The following is an 11,226-nucleotide window of genomic DNA, read 5'->3' as shown; positions in this document are numbered from 1 at the left end:
CCCTCTTGCCGGATTCCTTTACTCCCCGTTTCCGACCTCTGCTTCTTTGGCCAGTCTGCTCTGTTTTTTTTCGTCCAGTTTTCTTCCATCTGCCGTAGATGTTTTTTCTGCATATCTACCCAGAATTCTGTCACCACTTCGAGTCAGAGATTGCGCCCGCATCCATGGTCCAAACTGGGTAAAGTCCTCCTGATTCCTCATTGTTTTCCTCTTCAAACACCCCTCTGGCCCGTGACATATTACACCACAGTGAAACAGAATTTCGGTAACCTTTCGTATTGGAAACCAATCAAGTGTGATTTCCCTTCATATTTCATCATCCGTCCTCGGGGAAGAGGCTTGTATAAATCAATTAAGATCTTCACTCTAAGGAATTCCCCCCATCCAATCCCATCTCTGTCCGTGTCAACTTCCTCAACAATCTCAACTGATTCTCCCAGTTTAAGGCCGACTTCTCTACCCATGCAGGCCAGAGGTAACTTCAACATTCTTACCCAAAAAGCAGCTTTATCAAAGCTGCATTCTGATGGCGATGACCGGCCGTCAAAATCTTCCACCAAGAAAAGATTGCCTTCAAACACCCAGGGTCTCCCTTCGAGGACTCACTTCTTATCGTTTGCATTCTCAAATTCAACCAAGAAAAGATTGCCCCCTAAAACTTTGAAGGTTAGAGTCCCGGTTAGCCGCCACCAACGTTTGAGCGTAGTTTTGATGGTTTCCTTGCTTACAATTCGATCCGACAATAATTTCCCCACAATACATGATTGACCGCGCCTGATCACCTTTGTAACGTCCACTGCTTGAATCTCCACCTCTGCATCCTCTCCTTCGGATAATGAAAGCTTTGCCCAGAGGTTTGACAGATCCTCCGCCATTGATACCACACAACGAAAAGATACTCTCAAAAATCTCTCGAAGATTTTGAGAAACTACTCCTTCTCCTCTAGAGCTGGGCTGGAGAGAAAACCCTCCGCTTCTCCCCTCTGCTAGTATTGATTAGCAAGGGAAACGTTCGTATAGACTCCTCTATTAATCCAAGAAAAATAGATCATGAATACAATCCCGTCAAAATTAAACTTCCAGCAAAACTCTAATCTCTCCCTAGTGCAACTAACCTATTATATTTGTAAGTTCCTACAATCCTACATTTGCATGTGATTAACAATTTAATATAATATTAATTCTCAATTAAGAAAAAAGAAAAGAAGAATTCAAAAAATAAAATAAAAGATAGTGGGTTCAAGTAATATCTATCTATGCAAATCAACATCCTAAAAATTAAGTTCAACTAAACTGTTTAAATATTCAAAAATCTCTGCAAATCAACACTCCTAAATCAAATCAATATCTTACTCTGATCTTTTTCAGCAATATTATATACGATTTAATTAACTATATGACTAACATATTATATTTGTAAATTCCTACTACTGTCATTAACAATTAAACATAATATTAATTCTCACTATGAGAAAAGAAAAAAAGAATTCAAAAAATAAAATAAAAGAGAGTGGGTTCAACTAATATTTATCTATGAAATTATTATTTATTTTAGTTAATGTAATTTTTAAGATAATGTGTTTAATGCAATTCAAGAATATAATTTTATGTTTAGGTTATTTAAATGCTGATCAATTATTGTACACATTTAAGGATAGTTAAGAAAAATTTGGTAATAAATCTTCAATTAAAAATTCAAATTTTATTTTAAAGAAGGAATTTTTTTGTTTATTAGCATTCTCATATTTACATATTATAACTTAATATCAAATAATATTTGAAATATAAAAATACATTAAATTTGTATTTATTTTGTTTAATTCAATTTCTTAAGGTAATGTGTTTAACGAAATTCAAGATAGAAAAGGAAGACACATTCTTTGCCCATAAACTCAAGAGTCAAACAATATTAATTATTCAATATGGCCAGGTATAGCTTAAATGAGTGGATGTTGTGATCCTGAGTGTTAATTATGATAATCAATTCTAAAAGTTAACTTAAATCGTTGGATCAAATCTATAAGATTGAGCTCATGGTTATTTAAAGCACCATAAAATTTGCAGAGAATGAGGTGGCCTACAGCTGGACCCCATTTTCTCTTCACCAACGGCTCAGATTAAACAGAAAATAATCTAACGGCTCATATTAAAAATCAACGGTGCATTTTTGGCCTCGGTAAGCGTTATCGTTAGGCACGGAGAAATTATTAACTGTGAGTTTCTCCACAAGCAATTACGCTCCACGTCGCCCAATGATTCATCCGAACTGTAAAATAAAAGATTTTAATTAGTTGATGATTAAATGAAATCGTTGGATCTTTGTGCTTTGATGGACATGCAGGACATAAGATTATTGCCTTTTGAGTTTGTGTGTATCCCATCAAGCATCGGCATCAACGACTCACATTTAATCAAAACAAAATTGAACAGTTCAGTGCGTTTTCACGAGAATTTAGGTGATTTAAATACAAATCCTTAATTAGCCAATACCAAAACGCACCATTTTTTATTTTTAGCATTAATTACTATTGACTTAGTATTTAATGAAATTCAAATAATATAATTTTATGTTTAGGTTATCTAAACGTTAAGCAATTATTATGCACATTGAAGGATAATTAAGAAAATTTGGTATCAATCTTGAATTAAAAATTCAAATTTTATTTGAAAGAAAGAAATTTTTGTTTATTAACTTCTCATATGTACATTTGTCAAGAGTCCTTATAGTTCTTATCAAATAATATTTAAAATAAAAAAAAATACATTAAATTTGAATTTATTTTGGTTAATTCAATATGCAATTGCAAGAATGGAAAAAAAATCCTCTCCATTTCAAAATCACTCTATTTCCTCCATTTAGTGTTTGAAGGGTAGTCTTATCCAAAAGTTTTAATAATGGTAGTACATTAAATGCAATACCCTTCAAAATGTACTACTAAATGGAGAAAATTGAGGGAACAGGATCCTCTCCAGTCCATAATGGACTGGAGAATATCCGGTTCATGGTGAGGATTTATCCTCATAAATCTTATGGTTAAAAATGAGAAATATCCCACTAAAAAAAAAAAAAAAAATTATTTTAAATTAAAAAAAATTAAAAAATAAATTAATAAAAAAAGAAGAAAAAAGAAGGGGGTGGTATGGTGGCCGGCCACCCCCATTTTGGGGTAGGGTGGCTTGAGCCACCCCCAATGGCCGGCGAGAGGGTGGCCGAACCACCCCCATAGGCCGCCTTGGGGGTGGCTCGGCCACCCCCTCTGGGCCAAGGGGTGGCTTCGGCCACCCTAGACCGGCCGGTCTAGGGTGGCCGAAGCCACCCCATGGCCCTTGGGGGTGGTTCGGCCACCCCCAAGGGCCAACTCATTTTTTTTTTTTTTTTAACTTGCCCCAAAGGGGGTGGCCGAGCCACCCCCAATGCTGCACCACCCCCTTTTTGCAAGATGGGGGTGGCCGAACCACCTCCATGGGCCATTGGGGGTGGCTTGAGCCACCCCTACCCCAAAATGGGGGTGGTCGGCCACCATAGGGGGTGGCCAGCCACCCCCTTCTTTTTTCTTCTTTTTTTATTAATTTATTTTTTTATTTTTTTATTTTAAAATAATATTTTAATATTATTTTTTTAGTGAGATATGTGTCTCATTTTTAGCCATAGGATTTATGACGAGAAATCCTTACCATGAACTGGATATTCTCCAGTTCATTATGGACTGGAGAGGATCCTGTTCCGAAATTGAGGGATTTTGAAATGGAGAGGATCTAGGTCATTAATTAATGCAATATTTTGATATAAATTAACATAAATTTCAAAATTTTAATGCCTCATATTATCATATGGAAACCCCTTACAATTTGAAGTTTTACGTTTAAGGAAATAAATTTTGTTGGTGGTTGTGTTATATGATTTATATATATATATATATATATATATATATATAAAAAAACTAAATTAACTAATATAATAAATTTTTTCTTTTGTCATGTCTGCAAAAAAGAGAAAAGAAATTACTAATATAATTAAATTAAAAATTCATCAAACAATATTACGTGACACTCTCAACTAACTTTCTATTTAGTTTTTAGACAACAATATTTAGAACTCAAACCTACATTTTCATCCATTATTGATTTTTAACTAATTAATATATACAAAGTAGTCTTTTAATGATCAAACAACGTGTTCTTTTTTCTTTTCTTTTTTTCGTCTTTTAATTAAGTTTTCTCAGCATGCTTTTAATTAGTATTATCAGCATGATATTTTTTTAATAAAATATGTATATATATATATCCCAGCGTTGTGAGAAAACACTGCAAAAAGAATTGATCTGCTTCATTTCAATATATATTTGTAAATTAGTTAAAGAGTCGTGATTTTCTCCTTAAATTTCGATCAATTAAATCATATATGATTTAATTAATTATATGATTAACATATTATATATGTAAGTTCCTATTGTCATTGACAACTTAACATAATATTAATTATCACTTAAGAAAAAAGAAAAAAAGAATTAAAAATAAAAAATAAAAGAGAGTGTGTTCAATGGTACAATGTTCAACTAATATCTATCTATGCAAATCAGTAACCTGAAATCTAGGTTCAACTAAACAGTCTAAATTTTATAGAATCTCTTCAAATCAACACTCCTAAATCAAATCATATATGATTTAATTAATTATATGACTAACATATTATATATGTATATTCCTACGTACTGTATGTTGATTATAATTAACAATTTAACATAATATTAATTATCACTTAAGAGAAAAGAAAAAAGAATTCAAAAAAATTAAATAAAAGATAGCTGATTCAACTAATATCTATTTATGCAAATCAACGTTTGGAAAACTAGGTTCAACTAAACCGTCTAAATTTTTAAAAATCTCTGCAAATCAACACTCATAAATCAAATCAATATCTTGTTCTGATCATCTTTTTCAATATATATATATATATATATATAAGCTATGTAGCCCCTTATCATGCCACTACGTATTGCAAATTCTGCCCATTCCTACAAATTTCGCAAACACTTTTCAATTCATACAAGCTACAATCGTGAGGAAGACGACTCAAGTAAGTTAATTTTTCTTATTTCTTCTGATCAGTTTTATACAAAATAAACCCGACCTCTTTATTTTTTATTATTATTTTGCAAGTGTGAATGCTCATTTTAAGAGTGCCTGTAATTCAATTTTTAATTTTTTTCTATTTCTTGATGATATGACAAAGCTAAGTTATTTGTATTGATGCATATGCCTTTCTTGATCAAATAGTACGTTTGTCTTTGTAGAAGAACTAGGAAATTACTATTTTGTAGTATCGGTGTACCTTTTGTTTTTTGTTTTTTGTTTATTATTATTATTATTAATAGGGTAAAGTCCACATACCCCCTAAACTACCACTCAATTGACAATGTCCCCCCCAAACTTTCAATTGCGACAATGTACCCCCTAAACTACCAAAATATTGTCAATATTCCTCCTAAAGCTAACAAAAAGATCAAAATGCCCCTATATATTTATCAATATGACAAAAATACCCCTAAAATTCAAAAAAAAAAAAATTAAAACGAAAATTTTAATTTTTAAACCGAAATTTTTATTTTTTTAAAAAAATCAATTTTTATTTTTTAAGATTTTTTTAAAATATGTTTTAAAAAAACGAAAATTTTATTTTTTTTAAACGAAAAATATTTTATTTTTTTTTAACGGAAATTTTTATTTAAAAATTATAAAAGAAAACATTTAAAAAAAAAAAAAACAAAAAAACAAACGAGAAATTTTCAATTTTTATTAAAAAAAAAAAAATCAAAATTTTTTAATTTTTTTTTCTAATAAAAAGATTTTTATTTTATTTTATTTTACTAAAGGTAGTTTTGTCAATGAGGGGGACATTGATAATGTTTTGGTAGTTTGGGGGGTACATTGTCGCAATTTAAAGTTTGGAGGGGGACATTATCAATTGGGTGGTAGTTTGAGGGGGGTATGTGGACTTTCCCCTTATTATTATTTTGTACTTAGTGTAGTTTGATATGAGATCTCCCCAAATTACTGGATGAGAGGTGCTTTTATACGGTTCTACAGAAAACATTACCTTCCATTAAAATGCTGACACCTCATTTAGTACATTTTAAATAATTAAAACTAAAATTAGAGGTTCTATACGGTCTTGGCTGCCTTTCATTAAAATGATGACATCTCATCTAGTACATTTTAAGAAACTAAAACTAAAACACCTGATAACTATCTTCCAGACATTAAAAAACCAACCAATCTACAGATGCACATAAATACGCTCGCATAATTTAAAACTTGCAGTGATACTGTGTGAAATTACTTTTATCATAACCGTGTATAATTAGATAAATAACTTTTAGAAATATTGTGCACTGAGATTTCATTGATATTGCAGTCTCCAAATAAATTCTGTGAGTTGCACTTCTTTTTTTTTTTTTATTATTATTATTATTTTTTTTAATTTCAATTCTTCGTTTGTTTAAAAAAATAAAAATTATTAATATACTTTTAATTTTTCCAGAATTTATTTGGGTATTTTTCCATTTAAAAAATATATTCCATGTGCATTTAGCTCTTCCTAAAGATAGCTTGTTAAAACAAAATTTAAAATTTAAAATTTATTTTTTTTTTTAAATCGCTTTTTTCAATTAAAATTTTCCATATATATATATATATATATAGAAAGGGAGTGGATAGTGAGAGACAAAGAAATAAATAAAATAATATAAAACAAAGTGAGTGGTGGGGATTAAGAAAAGAGAGGGAGGACGGGGCGGAGAAGTTGAGAGAAAGAAGAAAAAGGTGATGGAGAAAGACAAAAATGTACAAACAACTTTTTAATTTCTTTTCATTTAGGAAGGTCAAAATAGTCATTTTACTCTCAAACAAAAATTCTCTCCTGTGGAATCCACACTTGTTTATAGATTTAAGTTTAGGATAAAGTCTAACATTCTTTTATCAATTAAATGAGGTGTCTTACACCTAATCTGATAACATAGATTTTGATAAAACATGAGGTCTCAAAATTTAAAATTTAAAAATTAATATTTTTTAAAAAAATTGTTTTTTTTTTTCAATTAAAATTTTCCTTTTTTTTAACAAAAAAGAAAAGAAAAGAAAGGGGGTGGATAGTGAGAGACAAATAAATAAATAAAATAATATAAAACAAAGTGAGTGGTGGGGATGAAGAAAATAAGAAAAGAGAGAGAGGTAGGGCGGAGAAGTTGGGAGAAAGAAGAAAAAGGTGATGCAGAAAGACAAAAATGTAGAAACAACTTTTTAAATTATTTTCATTCGGGGAGGTCAAAATAGTCATTTTACTCTCAAACAAAAAATTCCCTACTCTTGTGGAATCCACACTTGTTTATAGCTTTAAGTTTAAGGTAAAGTCTAACATTTTTTTATCAATTAAATAAGGTGTCATTACACCTAATCTCATAACATAGATTTTGATAAAACATGAGGTCTCTTTGAGTTTTTATGTTAGATATTAATTAAATAATTAAATATATTATTTTTTATGTGACTTAATTTTTTTTGAGATAATGATAATTTAATATGATATTAAAAGGATTCAATTGTTGAGAGGAAATTTAAGCCTTGAGTATTAAAGTAGTAATTAAATAAATAAATTCATAATTTTTATCAACTTAACTTTTTAAGATAATTGGTAATTTAAGGCTCTAACATTTTTTCCTATGCTTTTTTTTTTGATATCTTTATGCCTATTCTCATGTGCTTAAAATATATATATTTTTTTTCCAGATTTGGAATTACTGTATATATTAATCAATATATAATCAAGCTTTCATTAAAACAAATGTAGAAATATATTTTTCATTGTTAGGCTAGTGACCGGGTGCTAAATACAATTAGAAAAAGGAAAAACGATTCAAAGTGTTATAGTTAGTAATGGACAAAAGTTGATGGTTAATATTTTTCTATGCATTTGATGTAGTTAGCAATGGTCAAAAGTTGGATGACAAATAATAAATGGTCGGAGGAGTATGTGAGGGGGGTTAATGACTTTTTGGAGTTCGCATCTAACAACGGAACTCATAATGGGAAGATTCGTTGCCCGTGTACGAGGTGTGCCAATGGCACCTCATGGGTACGGGGTATGGTACACACACATTTGATAAATTATGAAATTTGTCAAGGTTACACTTGTTGGTATGCTTATGGAGAACAACTGGGGACTACGTCTAGTCATCAGGCTACTAACACCCCTTTTCATAGGGAGCCAATACATGACGATTCCAGTGGAATGCTTGAAATGTTGCATGAGGTTTTTCCAATTGTGATGGATCCTAATATGAGTCAATGCCCTATATCCGAAATGAGTGGGGAAGCTGAAGGAGTGCATGAAGATCGACAAGGTACTAGTCAATGCCCTATATCCGAAATGGGTGGGGAAGCTAAAGGAGTACACAAAGATTGACAAGGTACTAGTCAAGGTACTGAAAAGTTTTATGAATTCCTCAATGATGTTAAAAAGCCAATACGTGAATGGTGCATAGAATATACTAAGTTTACTGCTATAGTAGCTTTGTATAATTTAAAGTGTATGTCTGGGTGGAGTAATAACTTATTTACACTATTGCTTGAAAAGTTGAGTAAAATGCTTCCACCGGATGTGTCGTTGCCCAATAACACATATTAGGTGAAAAAGTACATGAAGGAGATGGGGCTTGGATATGAGAAGATTCCGGTTTATCGTAATGGTTGCATGTTGTTTTGGAAAGACAACGAGAATCTGGAAAATTGTACAGTGTGTGGAAAATCGAAGTGGAAGGATATTATGAATGTGGCTAAGTCATCTAAAAAATCGAAGAGAAAACCGAATAAGATTTTGCGGTGGTTTCCTTTGAAATCAAGATTGCAGAGGCTATTCATGTCATCAAAAACCACTTCAGATATGAAGTGGCATGCAGAGAATCGCACAAATGATGGGGTACTAAGGCATCCAACCGATGCCTTAGCTTGGAAGGCATTTGATTCACAGTACCCCAATTTTGCTTCTGACTCGCGCAATGTCAGACTTGGATTAGCATCAGATGGTTTTAATCCTTACGGAAACATGAGTACAAGTTACATTACGAGGCCGGTTATTTTGGTATTGTACAATTTACCTCCTTGGATGTGCATGAAACAATCATCTTTAATGTTGTCGTTGATTATCCCAGGCCGAAAATCACCCTCTTTCAAAATAGATGCGTACCTAGAGCCTTTAATCTTAGAGTTAAAGGAATTGTGGGATGTTGGAGAACCAACTTATGATGTATCCTTTAATGAGATGTTTACGATGCGTGCTGCCTTGATGTGGACGATAAATGATTTTCCTATGTATGGTGATTTGTCTGGGTTGAGGACAAAAGGATGGAACGCATGTCCTTGTTTTATGGGTAATACAAAGTATAAGTGGTTAAAATATGGGACCAAATTTTGCTATATTGGGGCATAGACAATACTTGCCAATGAATCATAGATGCAGAAAGAAAAGAACGTTGTTTGATGGTACCCAAGAATTGGATCATCTACCTTTTATGCCAACTGGCGATGAAATATGGAGACAAGTTCAAGGTGTTGATAGTTTCGCTGAGGCTATTAGGAAAGAGGTGGTCCTGATGAGCAATCAATATGGAAGAAGCGAAGTATTTTCTTCATATTGCCTTATTGGAAAAATAATATGTTGTCCCACAATCTTGATGTAATGCACATAGAGAAAAATGTGGTTGACAATATTATTGGCACGTTGTTGAACATGAAGAACAAAACGAAGGATAACATAAAAGCATGTTTGGACTTAAAATAATTGGCTTTAAGACCTGAACTTCACCCAATTCCTAAAGGTGCAAACAAGACGTATTTACCCGCAGCCTGTTTCACAATGACTAAGAAGGAGAAAACGGACTTCTTAAAAGTTATACAGAATGTAAAAATGCCGGATGGACATGCTTCAAACGTGTCACGTTGTATCAGAGTTGAAGAATGTAGTATTGTAGGTTTGAAGAGTCACGATTGCCATATTCTAATGCAATAACTTATGCTAATTGCTTTGCGCGGATCCTTACCGAATAAGGTTGTGAAACCTTTAATTGAGTTGTTTGGTTACCTTAAAGCGATTTGTTCCAAAACCCTAAAATTGGAAGATTTGGATCGACTTGAGTCTCGAATTCCTTACATACTATTGCAATTGGAAATGGTCTTCCCACCCGGATTTTTCACAGTGATGGTACACCTTCTTGTACATTTGGCTACTGAATGTAGGCTAGGTGGACTTGTTCACTATCGGTTGATGTATGTCTTTGAAATGTATGAAATTATTGTATTGCAAACGAATATTATTTTTTTCTTATTTGACATGATACTTATATACTTTATATAATATAGGTGCTTACATCGATATAAGGGTTATGTACGCAATAAAACGTCACCTGAAGGTTGTATTGTTGAAGGGTTCATAGTAAAGGAATTATTGACGTTTTATTCGCGCTATTTGGAATCATCGCGAACGGTACTCAATAGACCCATTAGAAACTATGACAATGCCAGAGGAGAGGTCAAGAGTTTCAATCTTGATGAAAAATCATTGGCTCAAGCACATCGATATATACTCTTCAACTCTGATGATTTCATTCCATTTCGCATGTGAGTTTCATTTTTAATTTGTACACTTAAAAATTCATTACATTTTGAAAAAGTAATTGTAACATGAATTTGTGGTGCCACCCACAAATATAGGATGCACAAGGAGGAGCTAAAGACGAGAAATCGTAGGAATCGATGAATGACAAATGAATCAGATTAGTTGCACAGAGATCAATTTTATGATTGGTTCCGGGGCTATGTAAGTGTTATTTTTAAGTCAAATAACTAATATTAAGTTAAAAAAAAAAAAAAAAAAAGGTTCTCCTGGCACCTAAAAAACGCAGTGGAAGAGAAAACAAGTGCCGGGAATTGTATTCCCGGCGTTTGGTGCTAACGCCGGCTTAAACAGTGTCGGCAAAGCTGTTTTCCGGCGTTTTGGGCGACCGCAGGTGAAGAGAATGAAGTTGTGCCGGCGTTATCTATTGACACCGGCAGAGATGGATGCGCCGGTGTCCTTTATCGACGCTGGCAAATGAGGATGCGTCGGTGTCTTCTGCAAACGCCGGAGAAGGAGTTGTGCCGGCGTTATCTGTTGACGCCGGCAGAGATGGATGC

At 32.6% G+C, this 11,226-nt stretch overlaps 1 pseudogene; it reads left to right on the top strand.

Moving 5' to 3' along the window:
• The first annotated feature begins 8,140 nt into the window (after positions 1 to 8,140).
• LOC148585343 (uncharacterized) lies at positions 8,141 to 10,675 on the top strand (annotated as a pseudogene).
• Positions 10,676 to 11,226: the final 551 nt, after the last annotated feature.

Source organism: Corylus avellana, chromosome 5, assembly GCF_965113065.1.
Source record: "Corylus avellana chromosome 5, dhCorAvel1.hap1.2, whole genome shotgun sequence".
NCBI classification, from domain to species: Eukaryota; Viridiplantae; Streptophyta; class Magnoliopsida; order Fagales; family Betulaceae; genus Corylus; species Corylus avellana.
The sequence above is the reverse complement of the archived record's forward strand: the minus strand, read 5'-3'. Positions and strand labels throughout refer to the sequence as shown.